The sequence below is a fragment of the Stylophora pistillata genome, chromosome 3 (genome assembly GCF_964205215.1).
Source record: "Stylophora pistillata chromosome 3, jaStyPist1.2, whole genome shotgun sequence".
In the NCBI taxonomy this organism is placed as follows: domain Eukaryota; kingdom Metazoa; phylum Cnidaria; class Anthozoa; order Scleractinia; family Pocilloporidae; genus Stylophora; species Stylophora pistillata.
Window position 1 is genome coordinate 6448752 of NC_142521.1, and position 19016 is coordinate 6467767.

Below are 19016 nucleotides of genomic sequence, written 5' to 3' on the forward strand. Positions count from 1 at the left end.
GAAAACTATTAGGGGTTAAATAGTTAAAGGAACAGTGTGGAGGAAAGAAATACTGTTGGAGATCTACTGCGAGGGACATTACTGGTAGGTCTGTCTACCTGAAACGAAAGAAAGTTAAGGGATGGCAAATATATAACTCACAGGTTACAGATGAGTTCTCAATCTGCAAGACAGTTTATTCCCTTCCTTCATGAGGAAACAAAATAGAATATGGGCAAATACCATAGCATTTTCTGTTCCCTCTTGTTTACACTATAACCTTTTGGAGTCCCAAGAGAAAAATGAATATTCTGAAAAATAAGCCTTAAAACAGAAAACAGTGGACATCAAAGAGTACATCACACTTGAAACTTTAATTTTACATTTACCTACGATCAAATGCATGAATGCATTCTTTTAACTCCTTTTCATATAAAACAATGCTGGAAGGTAATGAAACAGAAATAAGTGGTGTCAAGCAGTTAAACAACACCAATGAAAGCATTAATTAAAAAACAAATTAATGTATAGCTTTAGTTGGATTTTTTTGAATGGCTGGGTGTTTACTCTCTCTCTCTCCATAATCTCTTGTTCTGTCTTCAACACCTTAAATGGAGTAACAATGGAATTTAAATGCCTGATAAAAACAAAATTACATGCACTAACAGTTACAGTAGAAGGAGAGAAGGGCTGATGTGGTTCGTTTATGGTACTAATTTAATCAAATGAATCTGTTTTCTTATCAGTTAGAACTGTTCATGGACACAAAGTGATTTTCTACCAGCAAGGTTGTTTTAATCTGATAAAAAAGAAACATCAAAGTGTTAGTTTATGATTATGCACTGAAGTGGAGGTGAATAGTGGTGGATATTTACTTACTAGACAAATTGGCAAGGTAAACCTTCACCACTTTCACTGACACTGATTCAGAAGTGAATGATTGTTTTAGTATGTAGGATAGAAACCAAAAAATAGAGCTCATTCCTGTCAATATATCACAAAATAGTCTAAAAATCAAATTGCTTGTGCGCAATTTTGTCTCTTTGGCTGCTCAGGGGTGGGTAGTACTCATCAATCACTTCTGAACCAGCCAATCAGCATTAGAATCTGTGTGGTACATACTAATGAATAAAATTCAACAGGATCCTCATTAAATACTTACCATGCTAGAATCCTCTCTGCTGAGTAGTAGGAAAGAATGATAGCTGTTGTTACGCTAGGCAAATGTATAGAGAAAAGAAGCAACTATGTTTAGGGAATGTCCCAAACCAACTGTACCCTTCCTGCTGCCATTAATGGCAGCCAACTTTTAGCCACAATTAGCTTTCTTGCTATTTGTGGGGCAAACTATCCTATTTTTATTTTATGTAAAAAGATCAAAGAATAAAATTGTTGTTGCTGTTGTTGTTACTCTTCAGGTGAAGTTAAAAAAGAGAACTGTTTTGTGGCCACACTACATCTGTTATCATCATATCATAATTCTCATAATCTTTGTATAAATATAATTATTACATGACTCGGTCAGTCAGAAGGCCAATAACTAAAATCAACCAATCAAAATGCTCTATTGCCAGTCAATATTCTCTCAGTATTGGACCGGGCACTTCTCCGAATGGTCCCAAATGATACTGCACTTGTGTCCCTTTGAACTTCAGTCGTATAATAAATCTCCTATTAACCAAGCTTGCTTGGGACCGTACTGGAGGAATATCGGCCCTCGGTCTTTTTTGTACGAACCTCGCTGCACTCGGCCCGTACTGTCAAGACCTCAGGCCGATATTCTCCCAGGATGGCCCTCGTGCTTGGTTAATAAGACATATTTAATGTCCCACAAATAAATCACTGACAGATTAAGAGTTCCAACTTGCAACTCAAACCACCCACAATGTAATTTTTCTATGATCTCATTTCTTTCGTGTTTCTCTTCTAAGATGTCCAGATGACTGTCTTGTGTTTCCCCACAATAAGGGTGATTTAGAAATTAAAAATATCACCTTTCATCAGTTACATTAGCCATAGCACATCCTCAAAGAAACCATCAACTTTATTTTTCCCCTTGTATCTAGTTTCTGCTAAGGTTTGGAGAAATAAATAAATGAAAAAAAATTAACAAAAAATTAACAAAAGCAAGCATTGCAAGTTGTAGAGTCAATGAAAACCTAATGTATTGGTTAGGCATTAAGCAGCTGAGTGTATACAATTGATTACCAAACTATTGACACTGTTAAGGACATTAGCCAGAAGGCTCATTTTTTGATTGATTATTGATTAGGTCATTAATTTCAGAATGATCTTAGATAGCCACATAGTTACAATGCTTATCTGTTTTTCTGTATTTCTATTGGTTTTGTAATCGGACCTTTCAGCGTCACCACGCGCATATAAAAGGCAAGTTTAGCGTCCCTTCAATCAGTTCTTCGTAAGTTTTGAATAGCCTTGCTAAACTTTCGCCCGTTTGTTTTCTCAACCTCTGGCAGAAGCGGGACCGATATGTGAGTACCATTACTTGTAACTTTGTTTTTTCCTTTCCAGTCTCTTTAGTGTTGGGCGACAATATACAAACAAATATTGCAATGATCTGTATAGATTTAAGATTTAAAGGCCAAATTCGTGCCAATTTTCTAGTCAGTGAACGCCCATCATTTAGATAGAACAATGGGCTGTTAATCAGTCATCAAAACTCTTTTAATTTATTTCCCAACTTTTGTTCTGTTTTACTTGTATTGTTAATCTCGTTATAGACTTTAGAGCCCAGTATTTGACACACGATTCTTTGATCATGTATTCCACGGCTTTTAATTAGATTGATAGAACTTCGTTGTATTGTTGTTTCAGTTTACGATCGATCGTTCGACAGATTGATTGACTGTGAGAATAATTGTTATTTTGGTCACTGATTGTGGTTCCTGGTCGATTGCCTTTCAAGAAGATTCATGCAAACAGTCAACTTTGGTTTGTCATTTCGATCAGTAAAATAGTCTCAAACACCTCGTTAACCGCATTTTGGAGCGACACGACCTTAAACTTGAGAATTTAGATTTTGGTCGCCGTAAACGCTACAATACAAAATAGAAATGCTTTTACCCTCTGTGTCAAGATATCATCATATTCATTGGTTGCTGGCTGTTTTTATGTACAATCAATATGAATTTTTTAACATGGTTGAATCCTAGCTTTTTTTTTGGCAAATTGGCCTGGCCATGGTGTCAAACATCCAACAAATGATTAGAACTGAAATTTTGATGTTCAAATTTTTTTTTGTAATGAAGTAATCAAGACAGTAGGTTTGAGGCTTGTTGATTTTTTTAATATAGTTTATATCTGACCACTTGCAGCCCAGAGGCTGAATTGCAGGTGCAGTGCAAGGCTGAGAACAGACGTCAGCATATCAGGCGTCTCTGGCAGCTGCTTCAGTCTATCAATCTCACCTTCCCACCCATCCTACCCCAGGAGAGGACATCCATCACACAGTAATCTCATGTGTGGGAAATTAACGTCTCCTTCCCTAACCCTGCAGTAGACCGGACCTCCATTTATTCGTCCCTATCCGAGAAGACTAGAATATCTAACCATTTCTTGATGTTATAGAAAGGTAGCAAATTCTTCTCAATTATTTTAAGACCCCGAGTGTTGGTCCGGCCAGGGCTCGAACCCTTGACCTCCCGCACAACACTCCAGTGCTCTATCCACTGAGCTAACCGGGAGAAGTTACAAGTTTATCACTTCTGGGAGTTCAAGGGTTAAGATAATGAGAATAAGGAAAGAATTCCACTTTGTGATAGCAGCAAATTCTAAGCACCAGTCAAAAATATATATATATATTTTTGACCTTGAGTGTTGGTCCGGCCGGGGCTTGAACCCTCGACCTCCTGCACAACAGTCCAGCGCTCTTTCCATTGAGCTAACCGGGAGGCGATTAAACTTTATATGAAATAAGAAATATTCAACTCAGCCAATAATTACGCCAAAACAAACAAACAAATGAAAAAACAAAAGGGGCAAAGCGTTGTGCCCTCATAGATGCTTATTCAAATTTATATATGCAAAATTTGAAAAGGGAAGTTTAGAGGTTAACCTTTGAAATATGCGGGAAAAAAATTCAAGCTCTGCTTTTAGGCTTGGCTAAATCTATATATTAGTACCTTGGTGTAATATTCTAAAGTATGATTAAGGAGACCTGAAATGAAAAAAGTAAAAATTTGAAGGCCTGCCAAGGTAACTAGTTCTCGCTTACCTCTACTGATATCTTCAGCTTCACGATCCTCCATGTTCAACTTGACCTGACAAGCTTGTGACAACTGCATATGTCTAACACAGCAACAATGACCCAATCAAGATACAATTAAGAGTGCCTTTCTTGCCAAGCCTCCCTAACCCACAACAAAAATGACCCAATCAAGATACAATTAAGAGTGCCTTTCTTGCCAAGCCTCCCTAACCCCACAGCAACAATGACCTAATCAAGATACAAATAAGAGTGCCTTTCTTGCCAAGCCTCCCTAACCCACCACAAATTGAGGAGTGCCAGTTCTGAGGAATCATTGAAAATGGAAATTAAGAACCTTTGGTTACATAAACTGACATCCAATTTGATATTTTGGATGTAATGACCATCCTGTATTTTGCTTATGAAAGAGGCTTTGGCAGTAATCAGTGGAATCATTGTTTCACTTTCGAACTTTGAATGTTGGGTAGTGTATGACATTAAAAGTGTTTAGATGTCAAGCTCACAAGAATTGTCTATCAGTTGTGATTGGCTGCTTCAGTGAAAATGTGAGAAGTTTCCCGCTACTCTAAGAATTCAAGAAAAAAGTAAACTACACCTAATCAACAAACTGACATTGGTGGTAATCTTTAAAAAGTTACTTGCAGTACCTTGCTTTCTCTGTTGTAAGTCACAAAATGAGGAGTGCAGGACCTTCATTACAGGCCATAGGGTATCTTAACTTAGATGGGTTGGGGGAACTGAGATTCTTAACTCCACCTGGACAAGGACACAATAAAACACAAATTCAACAAGGGTCAAATTGAAAATAAAAGTTCTGTAAGTGCCAAAAACAATAAGTATAAGTAAGCTTATAGGTGTTGCAAAAGTGACTGAAAATCCTACATAGAGCCACACCTCTTACCATTCCATAAGGGAAAGTTATTAGTTCAAAGCCCCCTTTTTGCACCTGTTTGACCAACAGTGAGTTCTCATCAAGAAAGGTAAAGTCTTCCACTGTTCATCTATAAAGGCTTTGAAGAACTTATCGCCAGTAACAGGGCCCTGTTTTCCATAGCACTTTACCAAATCAGTTCTGAAAAGTGACTCCTTTTTTTATAGCTTCCTTAGGGGATCTTGTTGGCTCTCAGAGCCAGGGAGACATCACTGTTCATCAACTTGACCAAAGTATTAGTAGAAACTTCTTGTCCAGTTTAAATCTATTACTAACATTACATTTTCTGAAGAAATAACATGTAAAGCCATATCCTTGCAAACCGTCTCTCAAGACTGTACACATGTTAACAGATTAGTGTGGTCTTCCTAACAGAAGTCGTTTAAGTTCACCACGCAACATGCCTCCTTTCCCACCAAACAAGAGGAGGAGGGTTCAAAATGTGTTGCGTGACAAGCCCAAATGACAATGTCCACTATATTTTGGACTGTCCAACTGTTCATCTGTATGTGGCATTACCCAAGTGTCTTGTCCTGATATCTAGGAAATTCAACCCGATTTCAGCTTCTTCTCATCCACACACTTCCCTCCCCTCCCCTCCCAGAATTGTTAGGGTTCTCTGACAGTTTATAAGGTTATCAAGTTTGAAGACTGCATTGGACAGTTGACACTGTGGAAAGGAGCAAAGAAAGTGACAGGCTAGCATCATCAATGTTCAAAGGATGCGCTTGCAGTGCACCTCTATTTGTAACAAACAGCCAGTAGGGGTAGGAGCCACACAAAAACACCAGGAAACATAACCTCCATTAATGATTTTCAAATGATGTTTTCTACCCTGGTGAACGTTACTTATACAACTTCTTTCATGAAAACAACATGTTACTGAGCATAAAGGCATTTTCAGGGAAGGAATCTATTCAACTTTCGTGATCACTAATCAAATATGAGCTTGATGAAGAAATTACTTACCCAAAATAAGACGAAACATCACTGAATAGACGAAGATTGGACACCTTAGGTTTTGTTCCTGTAATAAAGACCATGAAGATAAAATTTAATCCACGAAGTGCCCAAAATGCTCTGTAATTGGGGTTCATTATTAAAGATTTACCTTGACTACCACCTGCGGAACCTAACTGTATAAAGCAAGCATCATGTATCGAGCGGTCATCACACCATTCCCCGTGGGTGACTGCTTAATACAGGTTTACTGTCTTACATACGCCTGAAGTATTTTTCATTTATCTAGCTCTTTGAGGAAACCACATAAAGATGAATAGTCCTTTATCTTTTAAGCCCTGGCACTGCCTGCAGAGTATGGCACACGCACATGAATTTTTTCCTTTCTTAGCATACATTCCACATAGCAGGATCGCCCTTGTGTAATGTTTTGAAGACGCACATAAGCTAAGACTACACAAAGTCAGTACACGGGCCATAATGGCATAATACAGGAACATCAGGATGTCACAAATTACTTTATTCCTAGCATGCTTAGCTACATGATGCAGGGCGTGTCACGCCACTGTGTAACGCGAAATACTACCCATTGCACACACGCATGAGATTTGGTTGAGTTCTGCCATACTCTGCTCACAGGACTCAGGCTTTGTCAGGTTATCAGATCAATTACTCAGACACACATCATTTCTTTCTTCAAACACTTATGCAATTAATAAATTAGTTGGAATCCAAAAATTCATCATCAGAAAACGAAGCAATGACAAAGCAATACACGTAAGGTATTATGATTAAATTTAATTGTACATGTTTGCCTTAGCACGCCAGATAATTTAATTTTCTCAGGGACAGGTTTTCTTCTTGACTGATTTTCTGAGCTAGACAGTCTCTTGACAAGTACCTGTGATGTGTTCTTTTGACCACAAGGAGAGGTAACTGCTATGCAGTTATTTGCTAGCTATCACTGCTATCAGTACTCGATGGCCACTTCTATCATCCTTGATTTAGTCTGGCTTTTCCTACGAATCATGCAGTCATTTTAAGTCTTTGTATGACTCTTTATGATGACACAACAGCATAAACTAGGAAAACTGCTTTAAGAATAAGTTACTCACAACAACTCCCTGGCACCTCCTTGTATAGTTTATGCTGTATAGTTTATGCTGTATAGTTTATGCTGTATAGTTTATGCGGTATAGTTTATGCGGTATAGTTTATGCGGTAAAGTTTATGCTGCATAGTTTATGCTGCATAGTTTATGCTGTATAGTTTATGCTGTATAGTTTATGCTGTATAGTTTATGCTGTATAGTTTATGCTGTAAAGCCAAATGTGCTTTTTCACTTCTAGCAGTCAATGATGAGGGTGATGGTGGTGATGACCAAGGAGGAAGCAATCCCTTTTCATTCAAGAATTTCCTTTCAGATGACCTGGCATCAAGAAACAAGCGTGGGTTGCAGGTAATAATTAAATTATGTTCAGTCAACCTATAGCTGATCATAGCAGTTGGTCTTACATATTAAAAAATCACCACAATTTATCTAATCCTATCACTTGTGATAAAAGCTGGTGTTTTATGATTGTCACTCAAAATTTCTTAGGTTTTTATTCAAAAGGTGTTTTAAAACATTTGTTTTTCATTTCTAAGTTTGTTTTATTGATGTATTTCTGGTCGCTCTTTAATCACATTAATAAATGATAAACACCACAGTGTGCACCAGCTATTGAGTTACGGATGCACGCAGGAGCTAGGTTGCTATCTACAAAAGAAGTGTGAGAGTTGCTTGAATCAAATCTCACGTCAGCAGTGTACACTCATGGGCAAATAGTAGACACTGAATTGACCAATTAGAGTGCTCGCTTTATATGATTTATGTTTTGATTGCTAATCAAACCCATATTAAATTTCCTTCTTTTCACAAGTAACAGGAAACTCTTTTTGGGACAAGTTTTAGATCATAACATTGTGTAATGTTGTTGTAATGTGTAGTGTCTAAAAATGAAGAAGTATGCCACAAAAGGCAGCCACGAAGGCGAACAACAACAGTACACACAGTACACGTTTCTTTAATAATCTTCCCGCGCTCACACTTTCCCGGATGTATACTTTTACATAAACAACCGCTGTCCTAGTATACTACATTCCCTCTCTTTCTTCGCTTAGATGGTTGACCTCGAAAGACAGAAACATTACAAACTTCCACTTTGTTTAGACACCGTAAAAGTTCAATTCGATTCCAAATGTTCAAGACAAAAATCACGCTAAACATAAACATAGCCTTGGCCGTTCAGCTTATAAAACAACGTTTCAATGTCACTCATGTAATAACAACGAACAGTAATATGAAAATGCCAATGTCACTAGTTTTAGTACAGAACGTAGTCACTCAGAGCCTTTGGACGGCTCGTAATTCTGCCGGATCTTCTCACATGCTGCTCAGCTGTAGGTACAGTAGAAGGTACATCTTTTGGTGGTGATTCAGCCATTGGTACTTGATCCTCTGCCACAGGTGGCGTCTCAAATGACTTAGGTTCAGTCCGTGGTTTAGCGTCCTGTTGTGGCGTTTCCTGTTCTTCTAGATCTGGCATATTAAAGGACTTAATATGCTGAAGGCTGCGTTTGTACTGGACACCTTGAGGCGATCGCAACACCACCTGGTCCCCATAACGAGATATCACCTGATATGGTTCTTTCTCGTAGCAAGGTGACAGCTTATTTTCTTTCTTCTTCTCAAGCAGAACACTGTCTCCTTCTTTCACATTTCGATCTCTGGCATGGAACTTCTTGTCCACATAGTCCTTGTTAAACTGCTTTCTCTGATTGTCCCGATCACGAACGGCTTGGTCGCTCACTTCTACCTCCTCCTCTTCAACATTGACTAGCTCAGGCATTTTAGTTGTCAGCTTTCTCCTAAACAATAACTCGGCGGGACTCTTTCCTGTGGTTGAATGTGGCGTGGACCTGTATGCCAAAAGGAACTTGTTTAGCTCCTCTCTCCAGTTCTTTCCTTCTGCATGGGCTGCTCTCATGGATTTCAGAAGCGACCTGTTTTGCCTCTCTACCTCACCATTAGCTCTTGGCCATAGAGGTGTTGTGTAATGGTGATCAATCCCCATTTCATTCAGGTAATCTTCTACTTCTTTAGATACAAGATTTGAGCCATTGTCGGTACGCAGACCTTTAGGCAACCCATGTCTTGCAAATTGGGCATTCAAGCAATGAATGATGGTTTTGCTGGAAGTTGTTCGGATAACATCAACCTCTATCCACCGGCTGTAATAATCAACGAGAACTAACAAATGTTCCCCAGAAGGTAACGGACCCATTAGATCCACAGCTACTTCTTCCCATGGTTGGTTGGGTAACGGTGTTGACTTCAATGGTGGGGGTGGAACGTTCTTTGTAACCATCTGGCACCCGTAACACTCTGCACATCTTTTCTCGGCATCACGATCCATAGCAGGCCACCAGACTTTTGTTCTAAGTCTCTCCTTTGTCTTTGTGACTCCTTGGTGCCCCTCGTGTGCCAAACTAACGACTCTCTTGCGAAGTGCTTGCGGTATAACAATTCTTGTCCCCCGGAGAATTACATGGCCAATAAAAGTCAACTCATTGCGCACTGGCAAATACTGCTTTGGGGCATTGTCCCATTTCCCTTCGATGAGACAATTCCTGAGTGCTTGCAACTCAGAGTCTTGTGCTGAGACTTGTTCAATCTCTTTGATTCTCAATGCAGCAGGGACAGCATGTAGAGCTATCGCGCGTACGTATCCATCATCTTCCGCGGAATTGTCTGAAGCAGGTATCTTCGTCAGTCGGGAAAGGGCATCTGCGATGTTTTTTCTTGAAGGCACATAGCAAACTTGATAGTTGTACGGTTGTAAACGCAGAACCCAGCGCTCTATTCTGGCTGAAGGTTTAGACTTCCTTGAATAGATGACTTTAAGTGCTTCATGGTCTGTCACCAGATCAAACTGTGGAAGCCCGTACAAGTAGAGGTGGAAGCGTTCACAAGCCCAGACTAAGGCTAGTGCTTCCTTTTCTGTCTGACTATAACGACGCTCCACTTGACTCAAACTACGACTAGCATAACAGATGGCACGGCTTTCCCCATTCTTTTCTTGCACCAGCACGGCGCCAAGTCCAACAGGACTTGCATCAGCAATAACACGGGTGGGTGTGTCCTTATCGAAGTAAGCTAGGACTGGTGCACTTGCAACTTGACTCTTCAATCTCTGAAACGATTGCTCCTGCTCCTTACCCCAAACGAACGGTTCCCCTTTTCTTGCAAGTTTTCTGAGGGGATCAGCAGTGGTAGCAAAATCGGGTATAAACCTGGCACTGAATCCAACGAGCCCCAAGAAGCTACGGACTTCTGAGGGTGTCTGAGGCTGACTTGCCTCTGCAACTGCTCTGACTTTTTCCTCCGTTGGGCCGATGCCATGCTTACTCAGCAAAAGGCCCATGAATACCACTTTAGTCATTCGGAAAGTGCATTTTTCAGCATTCAAAGTCAGCTGCTTCTCACTAAGACGTTGCAACACACTGTGTAAGTTCTTATCATGTTCTTCAGTGTCTCGACCATGAACGATAAGATCATCTGCTATGTTTGACACCCCTTGTAGACCTGCCATTGACTGGGTGATGATATGCTGGTACTTCTCTGGTGCGGCATTTACACCGAAACTCAAACGTTTGTAGCGGAATATACCATCATGGGTGGTAAAAGCAGTGATATCCCTTGAATCAGGATCCAGCTCAATTTGGTGAAAACCCCACCTTAAATCTAACTTCGAGAAAACACCACTCCCATTAAGACTTTCAAGGACTTCATCTATGGTTGGTATGGGCAATCTTTCCCGAATAATGGCCTCGTTGGCTCTCCGCATGTCGACACACAACCTTATGTCTCCGGACGGTTTAGGAGCAACAACGACTGGGCTTACCCACACCGTCGGCCCCTCGACTTTCTCAATTATGTCCTTTTCAAGGAGTTCGTTAACCTTGGCAGTTACTTTGTCCTTTACAGAAAAAGGTACTCGTCGCATTTTTTGAACGACTGGAGTTACACTGGGGTCAATGTGTAGCTTCAACTGATAATCTTTAAGCTTTCCAATTCCCTGGAATACACTGGGGTATTTTGCTTTGAGTCCTCCCACGAAGGTACCATCAACAGTGTTACAGTCTCCTGTCCCAAGAGTTCCCGAGAGATCCACACGAAGGATTCCAAGATCTGTGGCGGACGAATATCCCAGCAAACAACGCCCGGATTCAACAACAATGAAATCTGCCACAACCTTTGCTTTGGGTACGGAAACTTCTGTCTGAAACTGGCCCTCAATTTTAAGTTCTCGACCCCCATAAGCATACAATCTCTTCAGACAAGGTTTTAATTCAATCTTGAGCCCCTGATACTTAAGTTCCTGCAGTGTATCTTTACTAATGAGGTTACTTGCAGAACCTGAATCAATCAACACATCTCTGCTGATTCCGCCAATCTTCACTGAGATAACGGGTTCAGAGGAATTTGACATAGCACATGTCTGTTCTTCTATAGTAAAAGCAAAACTGTCATCCTCACCTGACTCGTTACAATGACCCTCAACATGATTTGCCTGTCTCCCCTTACCATGACGCTGCTGTCTGCCTCCCCGTTGTTGGGTGTTACCTTGTTTTCCAGGCTTCGAGTTCCTTCCCCCTTTGCAACAGCTTGCATAATGACCATATTTACCACACTTGCTGCACTTGCGACCTCGGGCTGGACAATTTGTACTTTGAGCAAAATGACCTTCTTTACCACAGTTGAAACAAACGCTTTTCCCTTTGTCTCCACGCCCAGGACGTTCTTCAACTGCATGAGTACCTGCTCCAGGTTCTTGGCTTGGCATGACCATTTGACTTGCCTGCTCGTGTGAGGCTTCCCACTTTCGAACTTTATCCATTGCTGCTTGCAGAGTAATATTAACGATTTCCAATAGCTTCTTCTTTAGCTCAACATTAGGCAACTTTTCAATCAATTGATCCCGTAAATTTTCTTCCAAAGTTGGACCAAAATTACAATGACGAGCTTGTTTACGTAAACGAACCATGAACTTATCGGCGGTCTCTCCCTTTGTCGGCGTAAGTTGACGAAAGACATGACGCTCGTACGGTACATTGTCCTCGGCTCGAAAATGAGCATCCAACTTTCGCAGACACACCACATACTCATTATCCTCGTTAGCATTCAGTGGTCCAGGATCTGGAATATCTTCGTAAATATCTTGTACTTCCATACCTGCTAAATGAAGTAACTGAGCTGTTTTCCGAGAAGGATTCGTAATTCCCTTGCCATCGATGTAATACTGATACGATCGTTTCCACTGTCGCCATCGTTCCGCGACCTGAGAGGAAGACCCTGTTAAATCTAGAGGCGGAAGCGCCCTTTCTACTGAATTCGACATCCTCGTCGCCAATTTGTAGTGTCTAAAAATGAAGAAGTATGCCACAAAAGGCAGCCACGAAGGCGAACAACAACAGTACACACAGTACACGTTTCTTTAATAATCTTCCCGCGCTCACACTTTCCCGGATGTATACTTTTACATAAACAACCGCTGTCCTAGTATACTACATAATGTCATTTTGTTGTTGTTTTTATCAAGATAATTGATAATGAAGTATGTGAAGAGAACACAGATTAGGATAATGGAACAAAAAATGTAGGAACTGATCATTTTATAATCTTTGTATAGTTTGGCTCTGTTATATTCTTGGTTTGAAATGTATTTTTTATTGTTGTTGTAGATCATTGATTTGAATATTTCCACTTGACACAAATTTCTGTTTCCACAATGAAGTTTGTGAAATCCTTATTTGTCAAATTGATATGTTTGAACCTAGTTGTCAAATTGCTTATTGTACCAATTGGTTTTCTAGCAACTCTTAAAGTTTGATATGGTATTCATGAATTAATATTCAGAGTCACATAAAGGGAAACAATTGCAAATTAATTAGCAATGAGGCTTATTTCTTTTAACATGTAGAGAACAAAATAATTTTGAAGGAGACCAAACCATCAAAGAATGCAAAGAGTGAAGTTTCAAAGAGCAAGAGTTGTTAAGATGCTGTTTATTTTAGATTTAAGTGCAATTTTGGCACAATCACTTGTTACTAAAAGAACAAATTAATCATGAAAAAGTGTTCCTTTTTTCTTATGATAGTAATTGTGATTATTTTAAATTAATTAACTTAAGATGATAATTTTTAGAAATAGAACAACAAAAACACTATTTCAATAATCAGAGGTCTTTTGTGTTTGAAATGTATAGAGAATTAAAAGTCAAGAATTGGACAGAGAAACTGCTGGCAAACGTGACAGTGGCTCAGAAACAGAGGATGAGAGTGAGTTAACAGGTAGCCTTGAGTCACCAATGAGCAGAAGTATCAACTACTTTGTAGCATCTCTGGACAGCTCTGAGACTCAGGAAAAGATCATTGAAGAAATGAATCAGGTTAGATGAGACTATACCTTTAGGAAAGCATTAAAACACCTATTGGTCAAAGTTTCCCATCCTTAATGATAGCAATAATTATAATACTTACTTTTGGTATGGACTTAAATAACTCTTGTTTTAACCACACATAATGTTATGTTAAATTTCATTAACATCTCCTCTGGGACTTTCAAAACCTTAATTATGATCTTATTTAAAACTCATCCACAAAAGTTCCCATTTATTCCATTTGACTATTCATTTAATTTAGGTATTCCACAAAAAAACTGCCTTTTCTGCTTCTTTTTAACTGTATAATTCATTTTACTAAGAAATAAACCTATTGAATTCTGCCATTACTCTTAGGAGGCAGTAAACACTTTCAGAATACAACTGTTGATTTAAAATTTGCCATGTTATGTCACCAGTTGAAAGAGGAAAATGAAAAACTAAGAAGAGAGTTACAAGAATCCAACCAAGCTGTGGATAAAGAAAAAAGGAGGTGATATGAATCAGCTATGAAATAGTTATATAAAGAGGCACTGTGATGGTAAAGTTTCTTGCCCAAAAAAAAAATAACAATTTGGAATAACACATTTGTATTGTTTCCTATCTCTACCAGAATCATAAGTTTGCAAAAGAAACTAGCAAAGATTGAGAAAAAGAGAGGCAGATGAAACTGCGGCTTTAGAAAATATGGTGCAAATGGTGGAGAAAAATTTAGAATTGACTACGGTGAGAAGAATGCATGACTGAGACTTATCAATAGAGGCATTTAAGCTTGTAGTTCAGACAATACATATCTCTTATTAACCAAGCACGAGGGCCGTACTGGGAGAATATCGGCCCGAGGTCTTGACAGTACGGACCGGGCGCAGTGAGGTCCGTACAAAAAAGACGGAGGGCCGATATTCTTCCAGTACGGTCCCGAGCAAGCTTGGTTAATAAGAGATTTATTATACAACTGAAGTTCAAAGGGACACAAGTGTGGTCATTCGGGACCATTTGGGACAGTGCCTGGTCCAATACTGAGAGAATATTAGACCAGCAATAGAGCATTTTGATTGGTTGATTTTAGTTATTGGCCCTCTGACTGCTCAAGTCGTGTACTAATCTTGGTTATTAATATCTAGATTTGTTCCTTCACAAGCTCCACAGGTGGTTTGCTACTACTTTGACATTCTTTTAGTGATTCAGATTGTGTGAGAATCAACAGTTCTTAGAAAGGAGTGTAGGCTATGAATATTTTAGTAAAGCAGTAACAGATTTGAAACAAGTCTTTTACAGCCTTTTATCAACTAGACTTCCAAGGCATGTGATGCAAATCTGTTAACTTTGTCACCTACCATTCTGAAGATAGCTAAAAGTTATATTGATAATTATATAAAGTTTGATAAAGTCTTTATGTCAACCCACAAGATGTAAAAAATACAATTGCCAATAGATATTAAAAAAGCACCATAAAAAAAGTTTCTATTAATTAATTACTCAGAATATCACATTTATCATTTAACAATATTAAACAAGGGAGTCCTAATGAAGCTGTTTGAGTTCAAAACTCTCTATATCTCAATATTTATTGTTATTATGGCAAAGAGCTCTCAGAGCTGAAGCTACAGTTGCAAAATTGAAAGAAGAAGTGAATTTATTAAAGGTATGGTTAAAGATTCTTAGCTTTGTTGCTATTTGCCAGCTGGTGATATACAGGAAATGCAGCCATCAGATAACATTCTGGACAAAGGTAAATTTGTGCAAAAAAAGATAACAAACTGTTTACAAGGTATTTGCAAAACTTGATTGTTATGTAAGTTGTCTTAAACAGAGACACAATGATATTTCCAAGGTTTTTAGTGAAGCATTTTTGCTGGCAATTCACATTGTTTACACATCTATCACATTTTTGCATGGTATTTTTTCATGGCATTTTTTCATTCAGCATTTCCTTGAATGAGTTCCCATGCACTAATAAGCTCCCTCCTCTGAATAAATACCCACCCCTTACACCATAATTTCAATCAAGGACCCCTCCCCCCTAAAATAAGCCCCGTCCTCCTCTTCTCACTTTTTTAGGGATGCATGGAAAAGCTGTTTCTATTGCCATTTATTTCTAGTTATTTTAGCTTCAACTACAGCTGAATCAGTACAAGAGAATAATAGGCTCCCCTTTCAATTAAGCACCTTCCTCTAATATGTGTATCACCTTCTTGCCAAAATTTTAAATGCTGAGCACTTATTTGAGGAAATGCAGATTAAAAACTTAATTATCATAAGGGAGCACTTATCTAGTAATTTTTTTTCAAAGACTGCAGATTACACATGTCTTTTGCATGGGCTTGTCAAATTTTTTTTGGTCATTGAAACACTTGTGCTTGGTTATTCCAAATTGTGCTTAAAATTAAGAAATAATTGTTCTCAATTATTGATTTGGAATCTTGAAAACTTTTCTTTGTCATTTCTAACATTTGCAATGTTCTGTTAGCCAGTATCCATGGTAATTACCCAAAACTGTATGTCACTTTGAATATAAAATTATAAAATGTAAGGATGCACTTAAAAAGAGCCAATGTCTGCATGGTTAACAGTCAGATATGAAGCAAAATCTGTACGGGTTAGACTATATTTGATTTCCCTTTACATATGGTTCACAATCCTTTTTCTGCAATCCTTTGTCAGACAGAATCTGTTCCCGTAGCAACATATAACCAGCTGTTAGATGCCAATCATTATACAATGACAGCTGTCAAAGATAAATCAAAAGCTGCTGCTGATCAAATGAACATAGCAGCAAAAAATGCTGAGCAAGCAGTAAGGTGTGTACTTATTTTTGTATAATCAAGCTTGTTTAATTGTGACAAAAATTAATATTACTTGTTTTCAATCTATATATCAGTGCCCTTTGTTTTTGAACCGGTCTTGGTAATGAATCCTATTGTCATCAATTTATTCCACTGCAACTTTATCAGTATCAATTAATTATATTTGTGACTCTTTGATCATCATTTTCTCTATCAAATGATGTCTATTTTTATTCATCTACTTGTATTCAGCTTTGCAATGTTGGTTGCAGGAGTAAAATACTTTGATTTAAACATTCTGTATTGATCAAGCATTACATTTTAAATAGTAAAGATGTCCCCATGTTTAAAAAGGGATTATTGTTGTTTAAAAACTCATACCGACATGGAATTTTACCAAATTGTTGCTTTACATGTATGGTCAAAACAACGGCAATATTGAACTCTGTTAGCTTATTTAAAACCATACATACAGTGCTAACATTTCTGTTCAGAGAAAGAACAGTCTATCTCTCCACACTTGTAGTGCAGAGCAGTGTGTAATTTATATGTCAATGTGTCATTTATGACTGCTCATTTGTTTGCTTTTAGGCAACTGCTTACTGGAGTGGATACAATGAAGTTCATCTCACAACAGCTTGAGTCTATTGATAGAATAACAGATGTTCATGTGCATTCAGAGAAGAGTTAACCCTTTGCAGCATATCCATTGATAGCCATATTTTCCATTCTCTTTTCTATGCATTTCCTTGAGAATGACATTGATAACTTGTTTTGAAATCAAAGTTTCCTAGGTTGGCAGTCATTTCCTCCATTCTGATAATTTTAATGAATGATTCAGCATGATCACTTTTAGGGTTTCAAGGTTAATACAGAGTGGTCTACATTGGTTGGTGATGGCTGGACACCTTCTTGTTGTCACCCAATACATGGTATTAGACCTGCTCAGGATAAAGGTTTCTCTTTTTATGAGTGGACTACTTTTGACAAATGATCAGTCGGTCAAAAAACAGATTTGATTCAAAATCCATGAGCTTGCAGCTAAGAAGAAAATCAACCAAGAAACTGCTTACCTCCTGAGTTAACAACCTCCTTGTGTGCCCCCAAGAAAATTGTTTCTATCTGATTTAAAATATTTTGGATACTTACAATCATAGCATTTAATGGAAATCTTTATGAAAATAAAGAGAACTTATTTTTTCTTTGGATGATCCCACAGTATTGATAAAAAGAAAAACCTGGTTTGCAATACTCAGGGTTTTTAGAAAATATCAGATTCAAGAAACAAAATATCTTTTTTAATGGTTGATAATGTAGACGATTAAGAAAATCAATATTCTGGTAAATGAGGTTTTAATGAGGTAAATAGAGAATTCTTGTCATATATGTAGTAATTAGAAGTTGCAGGCACTCTTATGAAAGAGGTTGGGAAAGAATTGTCTTCACATATACCTCTTAACACAAATAAAAGTACGATGGCTTGTAACTTATTTATTTCATTTTTACACCTATGGATGCATTGATAGCCATTAAAATATAAGCAATGTGTTCTGAAGAAACATCTTATTGATGCTAAAAAAACAAATTAAAAAAATCTCCATGCCTCTTCTCTTTGAAAATTCTGCCTTTAAATATGTTGACTGTTTTGTAAAAAGATATCTACAGCTGTAAATGGATGAATAGAGTTTGTATTTTATCCTTTTTTGGCCAATAAACATATAAAGCAGTTCTAGAAGAGTGAAAACCATACAGGAAGGTATTATACTGAAATGAGGTCAAAATTGACTTATTAGTGAAATCCAGTATAGATTTAACCACTCTAACCTTACCACAGCTTTTAGGTTCATTTTGGCCTTTTTTCGTTAACAATGGATTTCAAGTGTTTCGCTTTTTGTATACTGACTCACACGATGATGCTTTTCTTGAACAGGAAGCCCCTAAAAATTAGTTGAAAACAAATGTACCACAGCTGATCTACTTCCTTTTTTTCACCTTTCTGATTTTTAGAATAATGTATAGCAAGGAGAAATTACTAATTGATCACTTGTTGGAGCAAAAGGAGAAAATCAATGTATGATATCCAGTTTCAAAGAACACACCTGGTTCTACCCTCTAAAATACCCTTGGATCAGATTGAAAGATTATTAGAATAAAGGTGTTTGAACACAGAAACTTTAATCACTTGCTTTTCCAGTCAAATTGTATAGAGTTTAGTATTCTTTTAGAAGTTTGGAAAGTTACATTTAAATTTCAAAGTCCTGCAAAAATTATGCAAACTGGCAATAGAGGTGTTGAAAAAAATGGAAAGAAGTCTCAAGGATTATGTTTTTCCAAAGCTGCAACAAGTGGAAATCTTTGTGAGGCCTCCCTGCCTTCACTTTTTTCTGTCAAGGGGACTCATCTCTTTTCTCTGATTTCCTTTCAGTTATTTAATCTATGTGCCAAGCTCCATTGGTCTCGTAAACCTTGCTTTAAAAAATAGATAAGTTTCCTTAACTGGCCAGGAACCTACTCCAGGGATTTCTGATTTAAGTTAGAATAACGGTTTCTTGAGGGGGGGCTTCATAAATTTTAACTGATTTTGAAAAGGCCATGCCCATCTCCCATAGCTTCCAGGTTGTCTAAACATTGCGGCTAAATGTGTGACA

The 19016-nt window shown here is 38.1% G+C and overlaps 1 long non-coding RNA gene and 1 pseudogene across 10 annotated transcripts; one reads left to right on the forward strand and one right to left on the reverse strand.

The window, feature by feature from the left end:
- Nucleotides 1-334: 334 nt before the first annotated feature.
- Nucleotides 335-6632, reverse strand: LOC111345642 (uncharacterized). Of its 9 annotated transcripts, none has more exons than XR_015998958.1 (6): nucleotides 6469-6632; nucleotides 6108-6165; nucleotides 4855-4963; nucleotides 4300-4349; nucleotides 1142-4250; nucleotides 335-778 (listed from the first exon to the last, which is right to left on the reverse strand). It is a non-coding gene; the product is annotated as an uncharacterized LOC111345642 (long non-coding RNA). The 9 variants fall into 9 exon arrangements; XR_015998960.1 differs by lacking the exon at nucleotides 4300-4349 and adding an exon at nucleotides 5658-5808 and having other exon boundaries at nucleotides 1142-4287; nucleotides 6250-6629; XR_015998959.1 differs by lacking the exon at nucleotides 4300-4349 and having other exon boundaries at nucleotides 1142-1195; nucleotides 4214-4287; nucleotides 6469-6617.
- A 373-nt stretch (nucleotides 6633-7005) lies between these two features.
- On the forward strand, nucleotides 7006-18103 carry LOC148734308 (endosome-associated-trafficking regulator 1-like; annotated as a pseudogene). Its single transcript, XR_015998569.1, has 9 exons — nucleotides 7006-7030; nucleotides 7448-7557; nucleotides 12743-12799; nucleotides 13409-13591; nucleotides 14002-14075; nucleotides 14196-14307; nucleotides 15164-15227; nucleotides 16247-16383; nucleotides 16960-18103. The product of XR_015998569.1 is annotated as an endosome-associated-trafficking regulator 1-like (transcript).
- The last annotated feature ends 913 nt before the right edge of the window (nucleotides 18104-19016 follow it).